The 27675-nt window shown below is 35.0% G+C and overlaps 2 protein-coding genes and 1 long non-coding RNA gene across 16 annotated transcripts in view; 2 read left to right on the top strand and 1 right to left on the bottom strand.

The window, feature by feature from the left end:
- LOC136036889 (uncharacterized) overlaps positions 1 to 6890 on the bottom strand; it is a 137850-nt gene extending 130960 nt beyond the window's left edge. For 11 of the 13 annotated variants that reach the window (XR_010619813.1, XR_010619810.1, XR_010619814.1 and 8 more), the window contains exon 1: positions 6746 to 6883. The gene's annotated coding sequence lies outside the window, so the exon portion shown is untranslated. Of the gene's footprint in view, positions 1 to 6745 lie in introns of all 13 variants that reach the window. The other 2 variants (XR_010619816.1, XM_065719255.1) reach the window with 2 other exon arrangements.
- On the top strand, positions 6338 to 13183 carry LOC136036891 (uncharacterized). The gene is made up of 2 exons (XR_010619817.1): positions 6338 to 6472; positions 12618 to 13183. It is a non-coding gene; the product is annotated as an uncharacterized LOC136036891 (long non-coding RNA).
- A 13817-nt stretch (positions 13184 to 27000) lies between these two features.
- The window catches only part of LOC136036888 (glypican-6-like), a 136638-nt gene continuing 135963 nt past the window's right edge, over positions 27001 to 27675 (top strand). The window contains exon 1 of one of the 2 annotated variants that reach the window (XM_065719247.1): positions 27001 to 27103. The gene's annotated coding sequence lies outside the window, so the exon portion shown is untranslated. The remainder of the gene's footprint in view (positions 27104 to 27675) is intronic. The other variant, XM_065719249.1, reaches the window with a different exon arrangement.

The raw sequence follows: 27675 nt of genomic DNA, 5'->3' as shown, positions 1-27675 counted from the left end.
CCCCCCCCCCGACTCCCCAAAAGAGAGCGGATCGAGTCCGGTTACGTCAATCACGTATCTACAATATTTGCTGATTCTACACACCAAGTTTCCTCTCGATTTCTCCACTCTAAGCGTTTTTCAAGATTTCCAGTTTCCCCCTCCAACTCCCCCCTATGTCAACAGATCTGGAAGGGATTTGAAATAAGCGCTCTGAGCCATGAGTTCCTCCTAAATATCAAATTTCATTAGAATCTGATCACCCGTTCTTAAGTTAAAAATACCTCAATTTTTCTAATTTTTTCAAATTAACAACCCCCAGCTCCCCCAAAGAGAACAGATCCGTTCCAATTATGTCAATCACGTATCTATAGCTTGTATTTATTCTTCCCATCAATTTTCATCCTGATCTCTCCACTCTAAGGATTTTCCAAGATTTCTGGTTTTGAAGATTTCTGTCTCCCCCCTTCAACACTCTATATCCCGGAACCGATTCGGATTGAAAATGGAGCATCTGAGAAATAAGATTCATCAGTATATTCAATTCACGTTTTCCAAGAATTCCGTTTTCTCCCTCCAACTCCCTCCAATGTCACCGGATCTGGTCGGGATAACAGTCCGAGTACTGTCCCACTAAATACCACTTGTGGCATGTAGTGGGACAGTATTCGGACATGTCCCATCGGGCAGTTTGGGTCAATGTTCAATCACCCATATCTTGGACTTCGGTCAAGCAAAAAAACCTAAAATTTTGGTTTCGGGAGTTTCTCATAGGGGTCTACCATTGTGCCAAATTTCATCAAAATCGAAGATGATTATGCAGGGTCACTGTGCTGAACTGACAAGGAATGCCCCTTTAGTGTTTTTTAAGCAGGGCTATTGTACTATTTAAAAGTCAGAAGTTTCCCTGGTGATTGCTCCAGCACAGGAATAATCAAAAACCATCTTGATTCTCACTCAGTGCCTCAAGAACTAACTCTCCTCTATTATATTTTATTTTTCCAATTTTTGCTTTGTATATTGGAACACTTTTTTGAAGACTTCCAAAACGCTCACTATCTTCAGTAATATCATAAAAATATATCAATAGATACAAACAGTCTACTGCAGTATGGGTCTCTACTTATCATTCGTTATGCATTAATCAACCCCCTCCCCCACCTTTGATTATAGCACACTGAAAGAAAATGTAATATCAGGTATCTGCCAGGTGGAAAGGTTTGATTTACTGCACTAGGCATCTTTGCAAATGGATTGCTCAAAGTAGCATTTCTTTTTCTACATTATCTATAAGAGTAAGTAACAAAAGTTTTTTGTGCTTCTCAATTTACTTTCTGCCTTATCAAATTAACACTTGTTTTTAAATGCTGTGCAAAACACAGTCTGACAATTTCATTGATAAAAAAAACTGAAATGTATCTGCTTTGGAAAATAGTAAATAGAAAATGCATTAGAAATTCCAAAATGAAAATAGAAAATGTAACAAAAGGGTGAAAACTTCGATTTATTTTGTTTTATTGCATATTCAGCAAAGAAATTTAAATGATTTAAAACATAGAGAAAAATGGAAAAAAAACTTGGAAATGGGACTAATTGAATATTCTTGTCCATTATAAAAAATATTCCGTAACTTTAAATCTTTACTTACTGTTACAAATAAAACAAATCATAAAAAAGAGCATAAGATTAGCAATTTAAAATGCTGCAATTACTAACAACTCACTGCAGAACCAAGTTGCCAGAGGCCAACACAGCTAGATAAGTTTTTGTTCTATTCTGATCTATTAAAAGCCTCCCTCTTTAAACCATCCCATGAAATATGGCCTACAAGATGAGTAAATAAAACAATCTGTAGATAATTTGTCTGAAAAAAAATATATCCAATCTTCCTCTGTCTCTTGGAGCACCAACATTTCAGAACTACAAATAACTCCTATAGCTTCCATTATTCCACTCTTGGTTTTAAAATTCATTTTCTGGTTTTTCTGATATTTTTTTTTTCTTTTTTATCATAAAAACACCCTAGGCCTTGGATATTCTACTTTTAATATCTTTACTGCAGCATCCATTTTTACCAATAATAGTATCTAGGTAAGTGATATTGTCTATTTGATTTGTCTTCTCATTGCCCAGCAAAACCAAACAAATACAAAGAAGAGAAAAACAAAGATAATAATTAAGCAAAATCACCTTTTCAGCATAAAACAAGTCTCCAGACAGGCTTAGCATCTTCTGAACATTAATTTCAAACCTATTCTTTCACACTAAACTCTCAGAACCTTCAAAAATTAATTATTTTGCTAAACCTTTTCTGTGCTCCTTGGGAAAAAGTCCACCCAAAATCTATCCACATAAATGGAGATAGAACACAATTTTTATCAAATCTTGATTCAATCAAGGGGTCTGGTGAATCAAGACACTTCTCAGTTATTAATCTAAAAATGAGAATTTGGTGAATGCATCCACTTCATTTATGAAAACTAAACTGGTCTTAACTTGAAACTTTATCTAGCGTCTAAAAGTTTAAAGATATCATCAAACTCAGTAAATTTTTTCTAACAGAAAACCTGATGATGCCAAAATAATTTCCATACTCACTCTTATCACCTTTCTCATACAAGGCTTTAACTAATGTTTTCTGAAATTCTTGTAAATGGCCTAATTTTTGGAATCTACACTGAATAATTGATGCTATTATTTAGTGTGTAATAGACCAGGGAAAAACATGTGAAGTGAGCATTAATATGGACATAGAATGAGGTTTAAACTTTAAGTAAGGTTTATTTATGATGGGGGGCTTATTAGCAAATCATATTAGTATAATACTAATTTATTGTTATTAGACCCAAAAATCTCTACCAGCCGGCCAGTCTACCTGCTGGAGAGGCAGCTGAGAGGTATGCCCCCATGGCCATGTAATCAGAGCATCTCTTCTGGGGGTAGGGACAAAGGAAGGAGCTTCCTTCTTGAGAGCCCTTGCCCAATAGTTTGCCCCTTAATAATACATACACAATGAATTTTCCATAAGGCAACTATTTTTTTCAAATTGATTCAACAGCCAATAGCAAAATTCCTGTTTAGGGGTTTCTTCGTATCATGGAAAAAGTAAAGTTTGTTAATTAATGAAGTGTCAATGGTGTAGCCTGGGAGGTTATCTGGATTCTGAGATACCTTAAATTTGAGTTTTTAATTGGCTTTATTTTACGAAAATGTAATTCCTGTAATTAAATTAGAATTTAAGGCACATCAAGATTTTTTTCAAAACTTAAGACTCAATTCTACAGATGCTTTGCTAGGCATCACTTAAAAAAAAGATTATTGACGGTCATCAAAGGTCAACACCCTCTGGACAGAGGTGTGGAGGAAGATTGGTCATAATTTCTTCTTGTGGGACTATTAAGGCTTGGTATACATGTATGTGGGTAAATGTTTACTTTCGTTCCAAGTGCTCTAAAGTGCATATTACTGCATATAGCAAGATTCTGATGATTGCATATTGTTTCCTTGTCATTATTAGATAACTGTATCTATTTCTGGTTGACCCTCCTCCATGGCGCAAGCTAAAAATACATAAAGTGGGCTTGCTTACGGGCAACATTACCTATAGAGCAAAGAGTATTAGTCCATGAGCTTTGCAGCCAGTAAGGTGAGGTCCGTATTCTTTATTTACTCAACAAAGAGTGATAAAACTAAAAAAAAGAGGTTTATTAAATAAATATAGAATACAGACCTTGCTCTGCTGCCCATTGGGCTCATGGACTAATACACTTTACTCTATAGGCAATGTTACCTGTGAGCAATCCCACTTTGCACATTTATATTCTGCCCCATGGAGGAGGAAAGTCAACCAGAAATGGATGCACTTCTAGCATTAGCATTTCTAAGTGCTCTAAACTGGAAACTATGCTGCTTTGCAGTATAATTTCCAGTTCAGACCACTTGGAACACAAGTAAACATTTACCTTTAAGGATAAACATGCTGCATATTAATCTTTGCAGCAAAATAAAATGATGATTGAAAAGGCTGACCAAAAAATAACAGAATTTTTTCTATCTACAAAAATATTGGAAAAGAAGCTGAAAAAAAAACAAAGATATGTCATCACTAGGATAAGATATGATCAGCTAGCTCATCACTAGGGCTCATAAAAAGAACGATTTCCTCTCGTTCTCCTAAAATTATGGGCCTTTTGCATAAAGGACTTGTTCGGCCAAGGCTTCAGACAGGCATGGTCCTTGCATCCCCCTTTTTCAAAAAAGATATTAAAATTCTTGAAGATGTCCAGACAAGAGCCACTAAGATGGTGAGTGAACTGCATGAGCTCCCTTACCCTACAAGGCTATTCAAGCTGAAACTCCCAACTCTGGTTTATAGAAGAAGACAGGGTGATGCCATTCTGGTTCATAAACTTATAATTTCAAAGGCAGTTCCTGATCTTCTTCCTCTGGCGTCTCAGGACTCTTGTACAAGGAGACATAACTTGCAGTTATCCAGGCCTTTCTCCTCAAAGCGGCAACGTGCCCATTTTCTTACCAACCGTGTTGCCAACCTCTGGTACAAATTACTGCCAGATACCATTGCTGCCCAAACCACAGACAGCTTTAAGAACCATCTTGACAACAAATGGTCAAAAAAGAATGGAAGTATAATTGGGAAGCACTCAAATCAGCAACATCAAACCACTAGTCAAGTGTATTTATTCAACTATGTGTCATGTATTACCAACTCTGGAGTTTCTACAAGGAAAAATCCTTAGATTGCTCCAAGCTGCAATTTAAGGTAATTAAGAAACGTTCTAAGGAAAGTACTCTGGGTAAAATTCTAGTTTAGTGACTTCTTACTATCTTGGAAAGGGGTTAGGTTAGGAAAATGAAACTTTGGGGATGGGTATATGGGCTAAAGTATATCCTGGGAAGGTATTTTAATGTACCCTCTACTCTCTCTCCCTCTAGAGGGTTCCACCTTTGATGACCTTTAAAAATGTGTGTATTATAAAAGTGAAACCTTGCAAAATAGATCTTCTGCTTGAATGAAGTACAACAAAATTGTCTTCAGCTTACCCTCTCTCCCTCTAGGGGGTCCCAATCTTTGATGACCTTTAAAAATATGTGCATTATAAAAGTGAAACCTTGCAAATAGATCTTCTGCTTGAATGAAGTACAACAAAATTATCTTCCCCTTCACAACTTTGCTCAATTTATAAGGTTTTAAAGATATGCAAATACATTTACTAAATTTTGAAGAAAAAAAAAACATTGATATGGCTTAGAATTCTACTCAAATAACATAAATTGCATCTTCAGAACTAAAGGTAGAGAAAAAGCAACTGGTAACTGAAAATAAAGGTAAATATTTGTTTTGTCAAAATTTCAATAGGTACTTTAAAATACCTTCCTGGGATATACTTTAGCCAGTAGACCCATCCCCAAGAGTTTCATTTTCCTAGCCTAACCTCTTTTCAAGATAGCAAGAAGTCACTAAACTAGAATTTTACTGTACACTGTAGTGTTTAGTCAACTTTTTCTATTCACTATTGATAGGATACTGCTAAGACCCTTGTAGCCTCATAAATTTAAATTGATAAAAGTTATGAAGCTGAAAACAGTTTTGGGTAAAATTCTAGTTAATTGACTTCTTGCTATCTCAAAGAGGGTTTAGGTTAGGAAAATGAAACTTTCAGGAAGGAATCTACAGACTAAAGTGTGTCCTGGAAAGGTATTTTAAAGCACCCACCTCCACTTCTTCTCCCTCTAGAGGGCCCTGAAATTTGCCTAGATGACAGGTCTATATCTATTGAAATTTTGACAAAACAACATTTGACCTTAAATTTCACATACTAGTTACTTTTTCTCTGCCTTTAGTTCTGAAAATGCAATTCCCATTATTTGAGTAGAATTTTGAGCCATATCAATGTTTTTTTTCAAAATTTAGGAAATGTATTTGAATATCTTAAAACCTTATAAAATGGAATTGAGCAAAGTAATGAAGCTGAAAGCAATTTTGTTGTACTTCAATTAAGCAGAAGATATATTTTGCAAGGTTTCACTTTTATAAGACACATATTTTTAAAGGTCATCAAAGGTCAGGGCCCTCTAGAGGGAGCAGGGGTGGAGGTAGTTGCTTCAAAATTCCTTCCCAGGACATACTTTAGTCTATAGATTCATCCCTGAAAGTTTCATTTCCTAACCTAAACCCTTTCTGAGATAGCAAGAAGTCAATTAACTAGAATTTTACCCATTTTTTTGTATTTTGTTAAAGCAGATAATCTATTTTACAAGATTTTACCTTTAAAAAATATCAGGAAATATAACTAATGGGCTACTTCAGTGTGTAGAGACATCTCTGAAATTTCATTTTCCTAACCTAAATCCGTTCCAAGATAGTGAAAAGTAGCTAAACTAGAGTTTTGACCAACTCTTTCTGGCTTTTAGCATTTCCTTTGACAGAATACTGACTTTAGGATGGCACAGGCGCAAGAACAGGGATCATATGGTACAGTAGGCTACTCTAATGTTATGGATAGCCTAAGGTTCCTTCTGAGGTGCTACCTATCTAGAATTCTATCTAATTTGATTTCCAGGCCTATTTCCAAGAATTATTGGTACAACAAAGTTCGTACATTAGCTTAACTATGCTTAGTATGATTTTCAGCAGATTAGTTGCTTTAAGTAGCCTAGCCTAGGACTTTGCCAAGAATTGTGTCTCATTAGCGTTGGAGCTTAACAGAATAATCGATAAGCTCGTCCTACTAGCACTAATACTTACAGTTTAAAACTAATAGCAGTCTTATCAAATCACAAGGCATAATAGGTATTATGCTTCATACCATTCAAAGGAAAATGGCGTATCATGATTTATCTTATCTTTCTTTGAGTCTAAAAATCCCTGGCATTTTAATTTTTGTATAGATGGCAGTATGAATCTGAATAAAAGATGCAGAATTTGCTATATAGCACTGTTCTATGTTTCGGTTCTTTGTATGAGTCGAATCATATGCACTCATAAGCTAAAGTTTAGGGGGGATTACCTGGTCCAATCGGTACTTTTAGTGTTGTATAATACAAATATCAAAACAAAAATATAAAGCAGCCTCATTTGGCCAGGGGGCTGGTGCCATCTGCCCCCCTTATGGGCATCCATGAGTCAAGTACCACTTGGAGGTACTTTCCAAGTTGAACACGTTTGTATTTTACACCAGCACCAGTTAAGAGTTTAAAGTAAAATAATTAAAATATTTTCATTCGAAAGTTGATAATTTATCCTTAGCTTTTCCAACATTATGAAAAACACTCTTAGCCAACCCCCATTGAAATCCAATTTCATATTCGTTTTCAATTCATACCAGGATATCAGCCCTCCCCTTGGAAAATTTTCACCGAAAAGGTTTTTCCCACCCACAGACTCCTGGCGTCAAAAATTCTCCTTGGGAAAATTTTTCACCCATAAATTTCCTTTGGAAAATTCTTCAAAAAATTGGTTATGAAAGTCATTCTTGTCCTCACTAAAAAAAATGTTTCAATTCTCTCTATGTGAAAAATTGAGCAGTAAATGAGAAAGTAAAACAGTTAAAATATATTCCATATGTGAATTCAAAAAAAAAATCCCCAAGAACTGTCGTCCCAATAAAAAACTTTCACCATGGAAAACAGCCCCTGCCCTGCACAAAATTTTTCCTTGAAAAATAACCGTAGATTTCCCAATTACAAATACTGTATGCAAACAATGTGCAGTTTGTATACCTTGCAGCCCTTTACGCAAGGGTTTGGAAACTATGTCTTCGCAAAAGTTGCAGTTATAGGTTCTTTCAACTTCGCTGAACCAAAACACTATTTCAAATTTTAATAGGATTTTTAGAGGTGAATCAGGACGTGGCAGGTGGAATAGCTACCCTTCAGGCTTTTTGTTTACTTTAAAAAGTTGCGAGAATTTCTAATTTCCAACTGAATGAGTAGTACCTTTAGCTTTAATGGCAGTAGTAATTGTTTTCCAATCGAAAGTACTCCCCCCAAAAACGTCCCTCCCCGTAGAAATTCCCCCAAGTAGAAAATTCATATTTTGCCCTCAAATGAGCAGTATTAGTCTGATACGTCTATTCTAAAGAAAACACTGCATCTATGAAATACTTTCTAACAAAATACACAAAATATTTTATTTTGTAAATAGGCACTTAAAATCGTAATGATAGCGCTATCAGACTTGATGAGCCTGGTGGGGTTTTCTTTAAAATCCCTTGACTAATTGAAGAATAATCCCCCTTTTTCAGAATCAAGTTAAATTTTCTCATGCTCGTAGCTTTATATGAACAACATTTGACTTGATGAGCCAATGTTCTTGAGGTATTAATTGTTATTAAAATTCCTTTTTTAAGTATCGGTTTACTTTTGGGCCGTCTTACAGCTCGTTACCATGCACTGTTTGATTTTATATAGCTTATCTAGGTGAAAATTAGCTAAAATTAAGAATAGTTACTTCCTTTTTTCTATAAATTGATCGTGGATAATAAAATCAATGCCAAATGAGACACAGAAGTTACAGGCGAGGGACATCAAAAAATTATAGTGTCTTAAGTTTTTAATCCAACATCTAAAATTCCGTGTTGTATATACGTATTTTATTGGGTATACAAGTAAACCACGGTTTACTAATAAGTCGAAGTTTAGCTAAGAAACAAGCTAAGCTTTTGCTGGCATCTCTGGCTTCTTTTTATTTACATTGAAAAAAGATTTCCAGCCAGATTAGGATATAAAAATTCATTTTTAAAGCAAATACTATTGCAAAACTCAATTAAGAATTGCATTCGCATATCATATGGATGAAGGAATGGGAGTTTTTTAACTAACCAAACTAAAAAAAACATATATGTATTTTACAAAGGGCCTAATTCGAATTTTCAATAAATTGACCATTAAATTTAAAATTGATAGTGAACTTTCATAAGGATAGTAATAATAAAAAGAAGAACACATTTTGACGCATGATCATACAATCGCTTGAATTTATACATTATATCATGAAAAATAAATAAATTCAGGAAAACATTTTTAGTTTTTAAGAAAATCACAAAGAATCACTAGCCAAAGAAATCACTAGGCAATGAAAAAATCACTAATAGCAGTGATTAATGTTTCGGGGTGTTAACCAAGCAATTGAAATGTTCCATAGCAATGTTGCTAAATGTATGTCTTGTTATGCCTGCTTAGCGACGCATCACTACCTAATTGGGTTGCACTGCATGACACAATCTGATGTGTACAGCCACATCCAACAAGGTTTCGTAGAATTTGATCATATTTTTTTTTTATTAAGTGTGACTTCTGAGACAAGACAAAGAGAACTTTCTCTGTATTATTTGTCTTTTGGTAAAGTTTTCACTAGAAGATTCCTTTTGCTTTCTACAATTTGCTTCCTGAATAATTTATTCACATAAATCGTATGCACTATATCATTAAAAATCAGTACATTCAGAAAAATATTTCTAGTTTTAAATCACTAAGAATCAGTATCCAAAAGAATTACTAGGAAAAAAAGATTACTTGGAAAAAAATGTAAATTGACCACTCGGGGTGGCAACCCTAAATGAGAGTGACCCATTCTTAAAGTGTTGCTCTTGTTGTGCGTAGAATATCAAGTCGAAGCTTTCAAAGTTTTTTGAGGGGATTATTGAACTGAATCAAAAAACACTACGTACATCTAGGTTATCAAAAAGTTGTATCAGCAACACCTCTAGAGCATTAAGCAAAGATTTTTGGGTTTTTGGGGCTACTAGTCTTACAACCATTTTTGCTGTTATTTGGGTGAATTTACAATATCTTAGGAACAGATAAAGTTATTGAGTTGAAAATTTCAGGGTATGATAAAGGGATGTTTGAATAAATGTAGACCTTTCAAGTTCATATCTCGAATGTATTTGAAATGGCTGAATCCACAATATATTAGAAATGGCAGCGGGTATTAAGTCAAACCTTTCAGGGCAGCTACTACTGATACTACTACTGTTTCTACTGCTACATCAATTTCAATATTACTATTGATATTATTACAACTACTGCTATTTAGACTATTTACGACTCTGATCGCTTGTGATTACTTGCACTTGTGTCTAGGACTATTTGTGAAAGTGACTGATCACAACTCCTGCTTCTAGTGACTGCGAATCCTACTAATTGTACATGTTACTACTTGGAACAGCGATTGCCACAACAAGAAACAGTGAATGCAATAGCTACTCAAGTCGACAGCTACTTATGTCCATAGCTACTCATGATTCTGACCACAACTATTTGCGACTCTGACTGTAAGTACTTGACACGGTAAGTGTGACTACGTATGACTGTAACTACTTTTTACCGCAACTGCGACTGCAAGAACTACGAATGCGGCTGAATACAACTTTGAATAATTGTAACTGATACTGTGACTAGCTGTGATTGCTACTACAGCTACTCCAAATCAAAGTAAATCAAAAGAGTTTATGTGTTTACATGTTGTCAACAAGACACAGATGCAATATATTAGGAACGAAATTGTGTATTTAATCGAAACTTTCAGTCAAAATTAGAGGAGATGTTTAAAGTAAGTGAGAATAAATTATGTGCATCTAGATCGTAAAAGGATATTGCTATGTCCCAGGCAAAAGTCAAGATATTACGTTGGAACTTCTGGGAAGGTTTTTTTTTAGATGTTAAACTAAATTAGAAAACACTCTGTACATCCAATTTTATCCAAAGAGCATATCTGTGATAACTCAGGAGCAGCTAAGGTGATTAAGTTATGTATCTAGTTGTGGGCTTAGATGTGCAGCTAGATGACAAAAGAGCATCTGTGCTGTTTCCCAGGTAAAACTATAGCAAAGTACCAGGTAAAAGTTCCCAGTTGGAACTTCACAGTATGTTTTTGGGAATGTTAAAGTAAACGAAGACAATATGTACATCCAATTTTATCCAAATAGCCTGTCTGTTATCTCAGGACCGCCGAAACTTTTCGTTTTGGGTGTAAGCCTAGTTTCGTGCAGCAAAATGGCCAAATTGAGTCTTTTGGAGTCAAAAAGTTCTTTTTGAAACTTTTAATATTCATTCGTATGAGTCCCCCTCTATTTTAAGGTTTTTCGGATAGATACGACGTCACTGTTAGGGAGAGCAAAAAAATGCAGATCTGAGATCTTCATTTTCTTTTTTTAATACAAAATTTCAGTTTTAGTAGAAACAGTTTGAAAATTCTCCGGCAGTGTTCTCTGATGTTCTGAATCTAATGGTGTCATTTTCTTTTGAATCATTTACCGTTTTTGGTGATGTTTCCACCATTTTTAAAAATAAGGCTAATTTACTCCGCCTCATACCTCTTGATGGGTAGCGTTAAACTTAACGAATCTGTCTAACTGTCTAACTAATATGGCTAACTTTCAAAATATATACCATTATTTAGGTTGTTAAATTTCCTAGCAGCTTGTGTCTCCTTTTGCTCCTAATGTGACGTCTTGTTTCCTGTTTTTTTTTCCAAAAGGTGAAAAAAATAAGTGAAACTCAAAATGTCATCAAACCTTGTTAAAATTTTGGCCTATGCAGCGCAAAGACTCTAAGTGTAAGCAAATTACTAATTTTGGAAAAATAAAAACTGACATCACAACAAAGGAATAAGAAGTTCTTTGGTCACAAGTAGAAGATCATATCAAGTTCATTTTACGAGGTATTTGAGGGTTTATTTATCGTAAGTGTAAATATATTTTTTTTTAATATAAATTTTACATTGCCCTGGATCCAGTATGCACCAAACTCCTTGAAATTCCAAAAGAAAATTTTTCTGATTTAATTTTTGTTCGGATTTTGACACCCCTAGACGTCCCCTGATATCATTACACAAATTTGTAACCGCACTAGTTGCTCCAGTATGCACTGAACTCCTTGAGATTCCCAGGGCAAATTTTTCTGCTTCTATTTCTATTCTGATTTTTACACCCCTTGGCGTCCCCTGACACCCCTGACATCATTACACAAATTTGCAACCGCACTAGTTGCTCCAGTATGCACTGAACTCCTTGAGATTCCCAGGGAAAATTTTTCTGCTTCTATTTCTATTCTGATTTTTACACCCCTTGTTGTCCCCTGACACCCCTGACACCATTACACAAATTTGCAACCACACTAGTTGCTCCAGTATGCACTGAACTCCTTGAGATTCCCAGGGCAAATTTTTCTGCTTCAATTTCTATTCTGATTTTTACACCCCTTGGCGTCCCCTGACACCCCTGACATAATTACACAAATTTGCAACCACACTAGTTGCTCCAGTATGCACTGAACTCCTTGAGATTCCCAGGGCAAATTTTTCTGCTTCAATTTCTATTCTGATTTTTGCACCCCTTGGCGTCCCCTGACACCCCTGAAATCATTACACAAATTTACAACCGCACTAGTTGCAAACATTTTAAATTTTTGCACAATTCTTATTCAATGATTGCAGTTGTTATTGGGATTTTTATTAGTTCCCGGCATTTATTTTTAATATTGATCACCGGCATACGAGTACACATAGTTTTTTAAGAAGTTTCAATAGTATGATCGCCTGTTCAAATCCAAAATTTCATTTTTAGTGCAAAATGATCTCTTGTTAAATGTGTTGATAAGTTTCTTCAATTTTACAGAGGTAATAATGGTGTAGAACAAATTTGTGACTGGATCCCCCTGAGAAGTTAAAACTAGCCCGCTGTAATCCAGGTCAAGCAGTTGATGATGAAGGTCTTCTTTTCGAACTTGAGTGAATTTAAAACATTATTGAACTTGTATGTTTTTCAAGTAAAACATTATGCACATGGAGTAGTATATTATTTCCTGTTATATTTCACGAAATAAAATGCTGCTCTCAAAACCAAAGTCGTATCTGACATTTTTATGCTCCTGAAAAAATCCCTGTAAACATTTTACTAAGCTGTTCTCAAGAGGAGGATAAACGGCAATGGAACTTCAATCATGCTTTAATCCTCCTGACCTACAAAGCCTCAATGATTGTCCCTGTGGCAGCACCTTAATAAACCCTTGTTAGCCATTTTCTCGCCAGTGCAATTATTTCAGATACGATATTAGGTCTGACAGAAATAATAAAATAAGGAAATAATGAAAAAGTATTTGACTTTTTTCTTTAGATGTCTTTGTGTACTTACCTTTAATTTGCTAAAATAGTTTTCTTAATTAAGAAAGTATTTTTATCTTTCTTCAGCAATTTCCTAAGATAGTAGGACCTTTAAAAAATATTTATCGTATACTAATTATTAAAATAAATATTTCTGATATCTTTTTGAATAGGTTAACATTCAATATTTACGTTAGGCTTTTCTGTACTTGCTTCTAAATCCGTATCATTTCAAGATTCCCAGCATATAATACTGGCATTAAAAAAATGATTATCAAATCGGTGTTAAAACGAACATACACATATAAAAATGCCCCCCCCCCTCTAAAAAAACTCCAAGATTTATCCTATGCCTAAATGAGTTAAAAAGAATGCTTACCTACCGGAGCGCCTAGCTGAAGTAAAGTGCCATACACGATACAGAATACAAACACAAATTTGAAACTTGGCCAAGAGACATCCACCACATAAGGGCATGAAACAAAAACGAGGATTCAAAAATCACAAAGTGAAAAAAATCCGAAAGTTAATTAAAATCACAAAGTTAAAATAAAACTGCAAAAGAAACTTCAATTTGTAAATATAGCTGAAAAACCTTTTTTATATCATGATATTTCTATATCATAATTTTATTCAGGGTCTCTATAGTTCTGTTTTATTAGACAATTTTTCCAGAGATACTTTTCTTGGGAAATAATCTTTTTCAGGAATCCCTAAGGGTAGGGGGAATCTCCCTATCACTTAAAAAATATTTTCTTTAATCTACTGAATCAAAAAAAAATCAACAAAATAAATAAAAAAATCAAAAAATCAAAAAAAAAAAAAAATCAACCAGCGCTACACTTTTATTGCCACTAGGTTTTTTCAATTCCTATTTTCTCATCTTCAATCCACAAAGATCCAAGAGCTATAGATTTCCCTTTTTTTTGCTAAGACACAGAAAGAATATCGAACAAAGATAGCATAAAAATGAACAATGGGGATGGCATAAAGAATAAAGGCCAGATTTTGGCTAATTTGGCTATCGATTTCCTCCATGCAATCTGAAAATTCCTAAATAAGATCTTAAATTGAATCATCATATCAATTTTTTTTTTAAACAGCATGAAAAGTTTCTTTGGAGTAAGGGTTTTCATTTTGACCGTCTTTGTCCAACGCTGGTGTTTTTTTCTCATCTTTTTATTTATTTTTTTAGTGTTATTTACTTCATTTTTTCTATGGCAATTATCAACTTTCTATCTTTTTTCCTATTCGCAAAGGCTTTCGAATGTGAATCCTATTATGTTTTAACTTTTATGGGCCCTCCTTATTTAAATTATCAACTGAAACTTCCTTTTACTACCCACCCCCTCCCAAAAAGAAATATGGTGCTTAGGTCTCCTTAGAGCCTTTGGAATTTGTTAGTTTTTTTATCGCCTTTCTGGCTTCTGACAAATCAGATTGTCAAAGATTGATTTTCGCCATATAATACGCCCTTTTCTAATGAAGTCACCCGATACTACACTAATATCGCCGCTTTGTTTTAATCCTCATTTCTCCCTCTTGGAAAGTGCTTCCGGATATGAAGACCATTATAATAGAGATGAATTTTCTTTTTTATTCTTGTTAATGGCAGGACTTCTTTCAAATCAATTGCGGTACTTCAAAAGATATTAAGTGATGTTTTTTTGTTAAACCGAGATCCAAGGTTTACGGTGCTCAAATAGCGAACAGTATTGAACGATTACATCCACAATTCAATTTTTTTAAGCTTTTATTAGCGTTTTAATATGCTTCCTTATCTTTTCTTCCTTAAAGAAAGGATAAAAAATTTTGATTTTGTCTATAAAATTGGTTCTGCTGCACCTCTGATGATGATAAAAAAAAATCCTTTTCACAAGCAAATTCTTATTAATAAAGGTGAAAAACCCGACAGGAACTTGTAACACATTACTGCAACGTGCTTTCTGAGTCTCTGCAGTCAAAAGCGCTAAGGACAAGGAAAACTTTTATAAGTTTCGAGTTCTCTTGGAGCAATATTCTCTTTGCACTTCAGCGCTACCTAGCTATCTAATAAACAGCTCTAATAAAAAAGTGACGTATCTTATAAAAAATGTACGCAAGTTTAATTAAACATCACTTTAGAAAAAAAAGGAATAATCCCTCTAACGGTCAATTTAATTCAAAAATAAAACGAATTACAGGCTTAAATTTCGTATCATGAATACTAAGAAATCATTAAATATACTAGAAGTAGATGACTCTGCTGTGCACAAATACGGCTGTACAACTGATACCCAATCTAAGGACTGTTGCCAGATGGGTTTTTTCTGCCCCGAGGGCTTGTTTTAGCCGTCAAGTGGGTTGAATTTTGGAGTGGGCGTGGGGCGGGAACGTGGGCTAGTTTTTTTTTTTTTTTTTTTTTTTTTAATGGGTCTATTTTGACAGAAAGTTGAGAACCGTACGAAAATTCCAAAATCACCGTGGCTCAGCCGTAGTTATACATCAAAATGATAAGAACCCTTCTTAGTGTAAAGAACGCTATCCTATATGACTTTCCGTTAAGGGAATTTATTTCTGTATGGCTCTATGTCTAGGGTGCAAGCAGAATACCACTAATTTAAGGGAATACAATTGTCAAGTTTCTTATTCCAATTTCAACAAGGAATTTTATTCCTGCTCAGGTTAAGGCAATACTGAAATTATATGCAGATTTTCGCTTGTTTGAATATATCTGACAGATCTTTGTGAATAGGTTTTGGTTGATATTTACAAGATTCTGTAACTGATATAGGGAAAAGGTGAACACACTACTTGACTCCTTTTGTGACAAGAGTGCCACTGAGCAAAATCTTAGGGGGAATGTGACAAAGGTGCCAATAATTGACCAAATTAACAAATGTATTCTAATAAAGAGTGAAAAAAGAAAGAAAAGGAAATAGGTCACCATAAAAATCTTGGGGAGCCCAGGACACACCCCCCCCCCCTCCGGCCCCTGGGTACTCCAGTGGCTCTCTCGGTACACTGCCTTGGCTCATATACATGAACAGTACTTACAGCTCATCCAACACTTCAGAAAAGCAGAATAGGATTTTTATCGTGTTCTTGAAGCCGTTGCTGGCCGAATTTCAAAGGGTCAGCTTGCTGTTTCAGCAAACACATGCTGACCAATTTTTTCTTTTTGAAGAGGTGCAGGGTTTGATACTAAGTCTCCTGTGTAAGATGCTTTGCAGCGTCTGTGACCGTTAACATAGACTCCCAACTAGATTATTTGCCACCAAATCAAGTTTATTACTGACATAAGTTCCTATTGAACTGGCCAAATCAAAACTTTCTGACGCACAGAAGAGCGTAATCAAAATACAGTTTTTGGCGTTTCTGAAGAATGTGGCTAAAGTGGCTGTTTGCTCTGGACTCATTCCCGAACCAAAACTTTTTCTCTTGCGATTTGCTTGTCTGAATTGCAACCCCAATTTAGAGACCTGTCATTGAGAATTAATGCTTCCCCTCATCACACTGCCTTGGAGAATCAGTGGAGGAGCCTGTTGAACGGTACTTGATCATTTGTGTAGGAGGAACAATCCTGAAAGACTCCTTTCAGTTCCAAATATCTGTCTTACATTATCTTGGTGCTGTTGGGACATCCCCTTTTTGTGAGTTAGCCGGGTAGGCATTGACCCTGTTGAGTTGGCCAATTGATAGAAATGCGATTGTGGACCAGCTTTTTTCTAAGACGAATATTGTTAGCAGCAAGCTCATAAACTGTATCCTCTTGCCCTTGATGAACTCAATACTTGTGCTCAGGCTGCCGGGGTTGTCAGTATGCGACTCTTGTTGCTCGAAGCTTGAGCTTACAAAGCGTATGCTGCATTTCAATTGTGGTAGTTATAAAGGTTTTGAAGGTGAATTTACATTTAAAATAAAGAATTTAATATATTGAAATAAGAATTTACAAGAAAAATTTACATTATTTAAAGTAACAAACGCAAATTGCTGAATAATCATCAAACTTAAAATCTTGAAGAAGAAATGAAGGATAAAGAACATGGAGGAGGGCTACTGCATTAAAAAGATAACATAAAATATCACGATAAATACCATGTGGACGTATTATGGATTCCAATACCTTTCAATTTTTTAATTTTTTTTTCTTTTTTTTAACTTGAACAATAAAAAAAAAATGGCGTTGATTTGTCACAACGTATTCTCAGTTAACCTTGCCCTTTTCTTTAATTTTTTCTTTTAAGATCGGTCTTTAGCTGCACGTATTATTTCATATTGGGATTACGAAGGGTTTTGTATTAAGCCCTGTTTTCGCGTGTGCTTTGGTAGACACTGGTGCTTAGCCAAACACGATGTGCCTCTTTGGATGGCGAGTTGTAAGCTCTAGAAGCTCACCGTTCACGCAAAATCCTGCGCCTTGTCACATATAAGAATGTAGTATTTGGGTTATACGGCCGCATGCATGGAGGCGCTAGTGTTGTGTCTGCCAAAGCCCGCGTGAGAACTGGGCTTTATGCTTCATTTACGCATTGCGGAAATCCGTCCGTATCTTTTTGAACGATGGCCCAGAAAATGCTAATTTTAAGGCAAAGTTTTCAAATAAATGCATCAGTGTCACCTAAGTTTTGTAGATGAGGGTAAGTTCTAAAAGAAGAATTTTAAATTTTCCCTAAAAATTCATTAGAATTAGCTGCAATGCTGGTAGTGATCACAGAAACATCAGGAAGTATATAATCTCCTTTCTCTTCTCTGAAAGGTGCTGAGCAATAGAGAGCCAAATGGAACCATTTTTCTTGTTTTTCTTATAGCCTGAATGAGCAGTATCATACAAAGTGGGGTAGCCTTGAACCAATGTTATTAGATCAAAAAAATTTTGATGATCCGTAGTCATGGTTTTATTCATTTAAAAACCTCGCCAAAAATCCGCCCTGATTTGGCCCAATTGTTGCGGAAAACTAGAGAGTTTTTCAAGAACGAAAAAGGATAGATTCTCCGCGCGGATTACTAAATCTGGGCGGATTTCAGCAATGTGTAAATGAACCTTTAGAGCTGCAAATCGGTGGTTAGCAACCGTTCGGGGTAATTTGGTGAAAGTTGAGTCGACCTGTGCTTTTAGCGAAATTAAAGTTATGACTTTCGTTATTATTTCAACTCCATATGAATGGTGTGGAGTTAAAATGACTAAGTAACATAAATAGTAAAAGGAAGCAGCTTTGCATTTTTCGAGCGTGTTCTTCATAAAATTTGCTATTTAATTTGTATTTGCTTCAAATTTAATACGAATTAACTACAATCCTAGAATTATTTATTAACTATTACTTTTAGCCTCCATTGTTTTTCCTATCTAATGAGGATTGCACAGAAGCTAATGGTTTTTAAAACGCTCTTTAAACGTATACAGAAAAATGTAATAAGAATAAAATTTTTGATTATTACAGCTGTTATTTCACTCTCAACTTGAACAAAATATTTATTTTTTATTAAATGCTAATAACTTTTTGTTGGACCGGGAGCACAATCTTCATTTCATTTGAATATAGTTGCCTGCGACTTTTACTCCTGGTGCCCTCTTTTGGAACACTTACGAGAGACGTTTTCCAGGCAACTCCGAGCGGCATAGAAAAATATAGTAATGAGAAGGAACACCAACAGATATCCTGAAAAAAACGCGCTTGCCACCTGTTTAGTTTTAAAGGTCAAAATTGAATGCCTACCAAAAATGATTATTACATTCGGAAGAAGCATAAAAAGGGCCATAGAGTAGCATGTTGCCTTGATTCATTAGTCATTTATGTGAATCGTGCAATGTTTGCCAACATTTTTGATAATCAAATATTTACGCAGAGAAATTTCGCTCCAAATCAACTGGATCTAATATGAATAAATCAAATACAGATCAATGCAAAACTCAACAAAATACTTACGTATTATACGAGAAACATTCTTGACATTACCCGGTTTTCATCCCGGTTGGTTTGCAATGTATAGTAATAGAATGTAGTTTCTGACCATCGATAGTTATATTTTAATTAAATAATTAGTTGGTATTTTGGTTTAAGTATATTTCACTAGCATTAACCAAACTTCACTTCTCAAGTGTTTCTCGTATAATAGTTGAGTTACCGCCATATTTATAGGAAAGGGGGATTAGGAGTTTGAGCCCCAACCCTGCATTTTTTTTGTCGAACTCTTAAAAACGTAACAAAAAGCAATATAAATATATTTTTGAGGCGCTTTTTAAACTTTTTTTATATTAAAAACGCCCTTTAATGTTATTTTTTTCTTGATTTAGCATGACATACATTTCAGAAGCGGAAAATTAAAATATTGGCTTAAAAAGCTTACATCAAGACTCTTTCGTTAACACTTACTCTCTACAAATACTATTTATTTGTACTTTTGTTTGATTCATATTGCAAATAGAAAACTGCTGGCGTCTTTTCCTGTTTCAAAAACCATCCCATCGCTCTTGATTCTGATGCAGAAAAATATGAATGGCGTCCATAATTGGAACTATAGTCAGTCGTCATTTTGATTTTACCAACAAATGTGGCCCTGCCTTAAGTGATCAAGTATATGGTCTTATAGCAGTGGGACACAACAATAAAGAAGCGATAGTAGTTTGTTTTCACATAGTTACCTCAGTTATGTTTATGTTACACTAAGAATAAAGAATGTATCTTAAAAAAAATTATAAAAGTTTTTTTAATCGTAACTTTTGCCAAGAAATCGGTTATAATTACTCAATTGGAGAATTTTTAGAGCCAAACTACCAATGCTGCCACTACTAACAACTCACCACAGCACCAAGCCACCTAAGGCCAGCAGAGCTACGCACGTTCCTCCTCCATCTCAATCTTTTTAAAGCCTCTCTCTTTACACCCTTTCCCAGGAAGTTCCCATTTCACTTAAATCTTTCTTTATGACATTATCCCATCTTAACCGCGGATGACCTGCTTTATGTTTAGCCCTTGACGGTTGGCCAAAATGGGGCAATCTCCGGAATTATGCCATCCTTCATCCGAAGAACATGCCCGAGCTATCTTAATCTTTTTCTCATTATAGCCCTAGAAAGCAGGATTAAACCATATTTTTCGTACAGCCAACAGCTTTTGAAAACAATACAAAAACTAGGGAGGAGTTATATCTCTATTATTCCTTTCAATAAGAAGCAGAGAAAGGGATATGAACATTAGAAAAGAAGACATGTTTTGGAAAAAAAATGGTGATAGAAGAGCAGAAACAAAAGAGAATAAGGTATAACAGTAAAAACCGTTCAATATCTTTGGATGTAGATACATCACAAGAAAACGGATAGGAAAATTGTTCCAAGAAATCGGAAAATTGTTCCAAAGGGAATCAATGTAAGTGACTTGCGTATTATTCTCAGTTTAGCAAAATGCTAACAACATATTTTAGATTGCTAAAGCAAAACTTTTGGGTGTTTATAAAATACCTTCGGTAAATGACTTCGAGTGATATTTCAACAAACGAAAATTATTAAATATCTTGGATATAAACAAATCACAAGAAAATAGATTGGGTAAATTGTTCCAAGCAGAGCCAATGCAAATGACTGGGGTATTATTCGTAGTTCGACAAAATTCTAAAAAAAAAAATTAGATTCCCACAGCAAAAATGTTGTGTTTTCATAAAATGCCCTCGGCAGGGGACCATGCTTAAACAAATGAAAATTACTAAATATCTTGGATGGAAGTATATCACAAGAAAATGGATTATTGAATTGCTCAGAGCGGCAATGGAAGTGACCGGGGTATTGTTCTCAGTTCGACAAAATGCTAAAAACTATTTTTTAATTGCCACAAAGTGTTGTACATTCATATAATGCCTTCAACTCCAACCCATTCTTAAGCAAATGAAAATTATTAAACATCTTGAATGTAATTAAATCACAAGAAAATGGATTGATTAATTTGTTCCGAGCGGAATCAATGCAAGTTACTGGGGTACTATTCTCAGTTCGAAAAAATGCTAAAAATATTTCTTAGATTCTCAGCAAAAATTTTATATATTCATAAAATTCCTTCAGCAAATGACTTCAAACCATGCTTAAACAAATAAAAACTATTGTATATCTTACTACTGCTACTAACTACTCACTGCAACATCAAGCTACCAAAGGCCAATACAGCTAGGTACGCTCCTACTCCATCACATTTCTCTCATGATAGCCTTAGAAAGGGGGATTGGATCCGCACTTCCCGTACAGCCGGCTTTTGAAATAACGGTCAGTCAGCCGGATACCCAGAATAATCCGTAAACAATTTATCTGGAAAACATCTAGTAAATCCTAATCCACTTTTCGTAGCGCCCCTGCTTCAGAACCGTTTATGACCTGTGTCATCACTGTAGCTTCCAATATTCCTATCGTAGTTTGCAGACTTACCTTCCTATTTTTCAAGACTTTTTTCAACTGTGAAAAAAACAACAAATCCATATATTGTTACCCAAAATCACTTTTTCATCTTCACAAATTCCTAGCCTTAGTAAATCAATCTTCTTAAGATTAATTTTCAAACCTATTCTAGCGCTGTGAACTCGCAAAACCTCTAAAATCTCATTCATTTTGTTCAAACTTTCATCTAGGATACTTAAATCATCAGCAAAATCTAAGTCTAGGAAATTGTTTCTTCCCCATTTGATTCTGTGTTTTCCCAATAGATTTCCTGTAAGAGTCCATTAAAATGCAGAGTGGGATAGAACACAACCTTGCTTAACTCCTGATTTGATACAAAGCCAGCTGCTAACCTCATTTCCAACCTTAACCGCAGTAGTGTTATTCCAGTATATAGCACTAATAACTTTAATATATTTGTCTGGATTACCATGCAAGGATAAGACCTTCGGCAAAGCTCTTCTATCAACAGAATTGAACGCTTACTTATAACCTATAATCTTTTGCGACGGCAGGCAGTCGCAAAAGATGCCCAAGCCAAAGAAGTTTCCACTCAGCGGCCAGGTTTAAGGAAGGTGACCGGGAAGTCATGCTTTGTAGGAGGTGGTTACTGACAAAGTCTGTTCATCGTATTCCCTCGATTGTCTAAAGCTGCTTAGATGGCGCTGGACAGCTGCAGTTGTAGGCCAAGTCTCAGTCCCGTATAGCAGGATCAAATAGACTGGCCCTCAAAAGATCTTCATTTTGACGGATCGCTTAATCATTGGCTTCATATAAACATCGCCTAGTCTACCGAAGACGACAGATGGCTTAGTTGCGTGAGCAGAAACTTTGTGGTAGATGCAGCCATCGGGTGATCCGATAGAGCCGAGATAAGTGAACTAGTCAACAACTTTGATTTGGGTTCCGTCGACCAAGCAATTATAATTGTCAGCGTTAGACTTTGGCCACGGCTGTCGTCCTCTTAGTCCTTTCTTGGCAGCTACGCCAAGAATCGTGCTTAGAGCCATGAGCAGCTTACACTTGGAGCTAAGGACAAGCACTCTGTCATCATTTAAGTCACAATCAGTGACAACTCTATCCCCACCCTTGATCCCTCAGCTCAAATTCTGGGTTGTGCAAGTTGTAACATGATCTATATAATACAGTTAAATAGCTCAGGAACAATTGAGCAACCTTACTCATACGACCATGATTGAACAAATGAAAATGACTAAATATCTTGAATGTAAATAAATCACAAGAAAAGGGATTGGGTAAATTGTTCCAAGCAGGACTAATGTAAGTTACTGGGGTATTATTCTCAGTTCGAGTAAATACTAAATATATTTCTTGGATTGTCACAGCGAAAATGTTGTATGTTTATAAAATGCCTCCGACAGATGACTAAACCATGGTTAAACAAATGAAAATTAGTAAATATCTTGGATGTAAATAAGTGTCACGAGAATGAATTGGATAGATTGTTCCGAGCAGAATCAATGTAAGTTACTGAAGTTGAAGTTGAAGCAGTTTAAGTTGAGGTTATTTGAAGTTGAAGCAGTGGTGTTGATTAACGAAAACCGTTGTTGTCTTTTTTAATGGAAATACTGAAATAATATATTTCAAAATTTAACTCAAAAATACTGGGAAGTAAAATTTTTATGTCTCCTATTTTGCAAAATTGACAAGGCAGGTTTTGGTATTCAATATTATCAGTCCTATTGCCAAGTGGTATGGCGTGCTCAGGCCTGGGGAGGGGGGATGAGTCAAATTATCCCTGATTATTTAGTTCAGTTCAAGGATCAGTGGTGTGACTTTGTAAGCTCGTGTAGAGTTGACTCACCTCTAATTGGGTATCTGAAGAAACATGGGGAAAGGACAACAAGAAAAATGTTTGAAAACACAGGATGGTTAGCACGCAGTCCCCCTTACACTTCCTGGGTAAAGAGCAATGAAACAAGGGTCAACCCCAATGGTTTAGGTTTAGATTATAGTGTCATTTATATACCTTACCGTGCCGATCCCCTCTCTCCCCAAACGGGTTAATGTCTAGGCTAAACATCTCATGCGGATGTTTAGTTTCGAAATCCTTTGAAATTCATAGATAAATCGCTTTTCGTAGAAGATTCACACACTATACATAATATCCAACTTGGCCTTACATATTATATCATAAAGGGTAAACTTATTAACGACTTGAAATAATAAAGTACCAATGACAGTAAAAATTAGAGTCTGATGGTTTGAGCTAGTTCAGTTGAAATTTCATCGACAATATAAATCTTAAGATGTTATAAAAAAAAAAAAAAAAAATCAGGGGTACAATTTCTTATGAAAAAGACGTTGGAATGTAGTTGTGCAGTTTTTAGTAGTAGTGAATGCTAAATTTGAAAAATAAAAACGTGGGGAAATAAGAGGCTAAAAGTATGTGGCACTCAAAAGCTTAAGAAGCTGTAGCTTAACATTGACTAATTTATTAACCAAAAATTAACCAATTAGTTTTACCTGTTTCTTTTCATGGATCAGCGTGACAACTCTGATGAAAATCTAGTACTGCCCTAAAAACTTCATAATTTTGAACAAAAAAAATAAAATTGTGGTTTTCAGATTAGGATAAAACTGCGATGGGATCAGGGGGCAAAAATTGTTTTTATATTGAACCCATTGTTACTTAACAATAAACTCTATAACTAATGGTTTATTGTTACGTAACATCTAGGTATGTACAAACACAGCGCTATAGGACCTAAGCCCCCCAATTTAAAATCATAAGAGTTTTTTCAACTGCGTATTATCCGGCAAAAAAAAAAAATAAATTGTGGATACTAGTCAGAAGTTAGAACACGACTCCAAAAAACAAATTCCAAAGGCTCTAAGGCCGGCCCAAACACTAAAATTTTTATGGGGGTAGGGGTAGCAATAAAAGCAGGTTTTAGATGATAATTTAAATAAGGAGGGCCCATAAATCCAAATAAATTTGGAATTTTTGGTCTGGGAATAGCTGTGAGACAAAGAGTATATCCAGGGGGGGATTAAATTGACCGACTCGTAAAAAAGTTAAAAAAATTAAACAAGCTTTGATGTGTTTTTTTTAAGTTTTCTTTACCCCCCCCCCCTACAAAAACAATTCTGGATGTGTCCCCGTCTACAACTCCCCTCTTTGGGTATGGCCCTGGCATAAAGATACTAAACGCCAAAACCGAATTGTAAAAGGAGGTTGAAAAATCTATCCGACTTAGTTATAAACGGCAGGGGGAAGGCCCGCTTAAAAAAGAAAAAACTATACCGTATAATTCCTTAAAAATACCACTTTTGAGTGGAGGTTTTTTCTTTGCCAAAAATAGGCCTAGGTAGAAGGAGAAAAAAAGTATTCATCAATGATCATGTCAGGTCGAAAGCTCATAGTGGTAGCTTACTTCAATCCCCCCCACCACCACCCCTGCTTAGGCGTGCTGCCTATTTACAAAAATGCTGTTAATAGCAAATTTGAGTTTTTGTTTATTAAGTATAGTATTTTAATTTAGTCTATTTTTCGAATTATTAATTGGATTTTAGAAGACTTTAGGGTACTTGTATAATATACACCCCCCCACCTACTCAAGTTGTTCATCCATTGATGCACTGTACACCAGTTTCTTTCATCTTAACGTCAGATAAGACAAAAACAAGTGATAGAATAGATGAGAAATATATAATACGGACTATATATTTGCACATTAGGGGGGGGGGCTAAAGTGTTTGAACAATATGAAGTCAGAGAACAATTCTTGCTCCATAAAATCAGAATAATTGTAGCTTACACACTTTGTATGCAGGCCCGCTGTATTTTACCCCCCCCCCCCTAATTTGCAAATATATAGCCCAAATTTGTTTCAAAACTATTATATTTTATCATACTTAGATATATTTTACTAGGATTATCCTAACTTCACATCTTGAATAATCGAGGGTGTATCATATAAGCATCGACTTTACTTTTGCATTATTTACACTGCTGACACAAAATGTCATTTAGATTTAATTATATAATTAACTATAATTGTTGAGTTTTGTATCACTCATTACGGTTTGACGTTATGGATAATGTCGTCAATGATCTGTAAGCTCAAAATAATTAAAACAAAATGAATTATCAAACCATAATAATTTCCTACTATCACCAGGTGCTGATAATATTTATATTTCAACTTGTGAAATTCTAGACATATTTACTTTTGGATTAATTTATGGCTATTTTAATTAGCTTAGCTTGATTGGTTTCTGGTGTGTAAATTAGAATTATTAGCACCCAAAAAAGGCTCAGTTTATTAGCTATTGATTATTAATTATGTCCATATTAAGCTATTCTGAAACAGGCACATGTTAATCCCATTTAAAGTTGAAGCATTGGTATTAATTAATAAAAAAATCGTTGTCGTCTTTTGTTTTTAATGAAAATACTGACAAATTTCCCAAAATATATTTTTTTTGAGATCCTTGGGGGAATATAGGAGGCTACTCGCTCCCTCTCCCTCGATTGACGCCACTGAGTGGAAGTGAAATCTTGCAATCATCATGGAAATTTTCAGAGTGGTTCCAAAGCCTAAACTTATGAATGTTTTTATATTTCACCTTTTTTTCACAATTCTTTTTAATTAGACATCCCATCCAGGACTATATTCAGGAAATTTACTCAGTTTGGCATCTTCCTGAATTTTTAACCCCCTTAAAAGTTAAATCTAGGATATGGCTTTGCCCCCAACCATAATGAAATGTGTGTGAACATATTAGCGCAAATTCCGAAGAGTCCAGCACAAACTTATTTTTCAATTTGTGTTTTGAGCGGTAATAAAACACCAAAATCCACAAGAAAATAGAATTAAGCCAAATCAAGGAATAGTGTATTTGTGTTGTATCAGTAAGGACAAATACAGGGGCGGATCTAGAACAAAATCGGGGGTGGGGCAATGTGAAAAAGGTGCCAATAATTAACCAAATTGACAAATTTATTTTTTAAAAAGATTGAAAACAGAAGAAAAGAAATGAGGGCGCCATAAAAAATTTTGGAGGAGGGGTCTCCCCCCCCGCCCCCTGGATCCACCAGTGGAGGAATATAACATAAAAAAAATGATAAAATAGTTGTTAAATAACAATCACACACAAATATTGAAACAGCTAGAGATGGTGTATGAAACTCAAGAAACATCAGATCTCTAGGTGGGACGTGGGAGTCTGAGTTCTGAAGGGGATAACTCTCACATCTGGGGAGACCCAAATGTCTCAAGATTAGTCATTTTTTTCTAATTTTTATTTTTCTTGGCCGGGGGAGGGCTTTATTCTTTGAAGGCACCCGAAAAATATTGAAAATCCATGTATATGCAGTCTGTATATATTCCCCATCCTTTTTTTAAAATTTGATTATTTTTTCCTTTTTTTAAAACTTGATTACATTTTCAAGAGATAATCAATCAATATAATATATTGTTTAGATGGCGTTGAGAGTCACCCTAGAATTTACATGCCGCGTCGGTTTTTCATTCAGTTATGTTTCAGAACCTGTAGAGTCAATAGAATTGTATGTGTCTTTTTTATTTTGGATTTTACTTTGTTATCAATTAAAATGACATAATTATTCTGGGCTGGTAATATATTTTTATTGTTATCGTCTTTTTTCTTGATTGTTAATAATATCTACTTTATAAAATAAGGAGCTCAATTTGAGGTAGTGTATTAGACTATGACAACTTGAAAGGAATAGCCAAGACATCAGCGGAATTTTTTCTATGGGGGTGTGTAAGCATGAAAATATTTGGTAAAATTCTAGTTAATTGACTTCTTGCTATCTCAGAAAGGGTTTAGGTTAAAAAAATGAAACTTTCAGGGATAAATCTACAGACTAAGGTATGTCCCGGGAAGGTATTTTGAAGCAACTACCTCCACTCCTCCCTCTAGAGGGCCCTGAGCTTTGATGACCTTTAAAAATATGTGTGTTATAAAAGTGAAACCTTGCAAAATAGATCTTCTGCTTAATTAAAGTACAACAAAATTGTTTTCAGCTTCATAACTTTGCTTAATTCCATTTTATAAGGTTTTAAAGAATGCAAATACCAAGAATGCAATTTCCTAAATTTTGAAAAAAAAACATTGATATGGCTCAAAATTCCACTCAAATAACAGGAATTGCATTTTCAGAACTAAAGGCAGAGAAAAAGCA

This window comes from Artemia franciscana, chromosome 16, assembly GCF_032884065.1.
Source record: "Artemia franciscana chromosome 16, ASM3288406v1, whole genome shotgun sequence".
Classification (NCBI taxonomy): Eukaryota; Metazoa; Arthropoda; class Branchiopoda; order Anostraca; family Artemiidae; genus Artemia; species Artemia franciscana.
The sequence above is the reverse complement of the archived record's forward strand: the minus strand, read 5'-3'. Positions and strand labels throughout refer to the sequence as shown.